The sequence below is a fragment of the Phoenix dactylifera genome, chromosome 2 (genome assembly GCF_009389715.1).
Source record: "Phoenix dactylifera cultivar Barhee BC4 chromosome 2, palm_55x_up_171113_PBpolish2nd_filt_p, whole genome shotgun sequence".
NCBI classification, from domain to species: domain Eukaryota; kingdom Viridiplantae; phylum Streptophyta; class Magnoliopsida; order Arecales; family Arecaceae; genus Phoenix; species Phoenix dactylifera.
The window spans coordinates 23703695-23705244 of record NC_052393.1 but is presented as its reverse complement, the minus strand read 5'-3'; the positions used below and the strand labels follow the sequence as shown (position 1 = coordinate 23705244).

The 1550-nt window shown below is 33.2% G+C and overlaps 1 long non-coding RNA gene across 1 annotated transcript; it reads left to right on the top strand.

The window, feature by feature from the left end:
• The first annotated feature begins 541 nt into the window (after positions 1-541).
• LOC120104468 lies at positions 542-1256 on the top strand. Its single transcript, XR_005506878.1, has 3 exons — positions 542-753; positions 885-937; positions 1019-1256. It is a non-coding gene; the product is annotated as an uncharacterized LOC120104468 (long non-coding RNA).
• Positions 1257-1550: the final 294 nt, after the last annotated feature.

The following is a 1550-nucleotide window of genomic DNA, read 5'->3' as shown; positions in this document are numbered from 1 at the left end:
GGATTGCAGTTTTCTTATGTTCCTTTCAGTGCATGATTATTAAATAGCTTGGTTTTTTATTATAACGATATTGCAGTAAAAGCAAGAAGCGTGCAACATCTCTTAGGACTTGCAATATCTATGGAACTGAGAGATGCCTCTTAATAATGTAAAGGCTTATGACAGGCAACCCTTTAGCAACAAATATTCAGAGAGTAGTTTTGTCCGTTCAGCATCAAATTGTGTAGCCAATTGTTTTACCATTTTTTACTTTTTCCTCTTATTATGTACTTACTTTAGAAGAACATTACTTGACAAAATCCTGACTAAATGCCTAATGCAATCTTAGAGATGATCAATGGTACAAAATATGTTCTTCAAGTTTTGATCTGGGGAGTTCTCACGATATAAAGAAGTTTTGCGGCCAATTTATTGGCAATAAGCTGGCAGCTTGGCAGTCATTATTATTTATTCAATTGTGAATGGTATTCTAAGTCACTGATTTGACCTTGTGTGCATATATAAGGTGGTAATTGTTGTCAAATATATTTTTTTGAAACCTATATCTTAGGCTTTCTTTTTTTTCGCAATGTAATGAGGTCTGCCATTGTGCCACCAGATGTAAGCCATCTGATGTTGGGTGTTTTTTTTTCCCACTTAGGTAATGCTAATACATGTGGAAAGCGGGTTGAGGGTCACATGAACTCAGGTTTATCTCTGGGGACTCCAGAAGCTGCCTTTGTACCTCCAAGACCCGATTATAGCCGGCCTTTTGTAAGTTGATGCCATATTCTTGAAATTTTAAGTGGTCTTGACTGCTTTAGACCGTTTGTAACCACATATTTCTGTGTTCATGTGTATGCTTCTGCATATGCTTGATGGTTATTGCGGTGTTTCTGTAACAGGCTTGCGTTCCTTACCCTTATGCTGATCCAAGCTTCGTTGGCATGCTGGCTGCGTATAGGTCACATGCAATTGTATGTATTATTGAGCATGTTCTTCCTTTCAGTTGTCTAATTTTTTTTTATATTAGTTGCAGCTCAATCAGTATTTTAATAGAATGGACAAAAGTTGGATAAATAAGTCGAAATCCAGTGCCGAACCAAGAAAAATTGCAGTCCCAGCTTACGAATATTTCATCTTTGTTACAACGATTTCTCCCTTCTCAGGTAACTAACTATATATTTTTGAATACTTTACATATTATCAATTATGATGTATAAGTTAATGTATCCCATTTTTACAAATATCTAAGGTTTCTTTTTTTTTTTTTTAGATTCCTGATACTTCAAATGCTCGCAGAGATGATGATGATGGAGCTGAATCCCGTCCCTGATACTTTGTAGATTATTTTTTTATGGAGTTTGATATGTATATATTTTTTATATTTTCAAAGTACATTGTAATTCATAACTTTTTATGTAAATTTAATCAAATATGACAATATAAATATTTCGAATGATCTGAATGTTTGTATCAATATCAATGTAATTTGAATGTTTGGTTCATATTGTATAATGTGTGTTTTATGATATATGTAAATATATGGAGTTTGATATTTTTAATTTTTT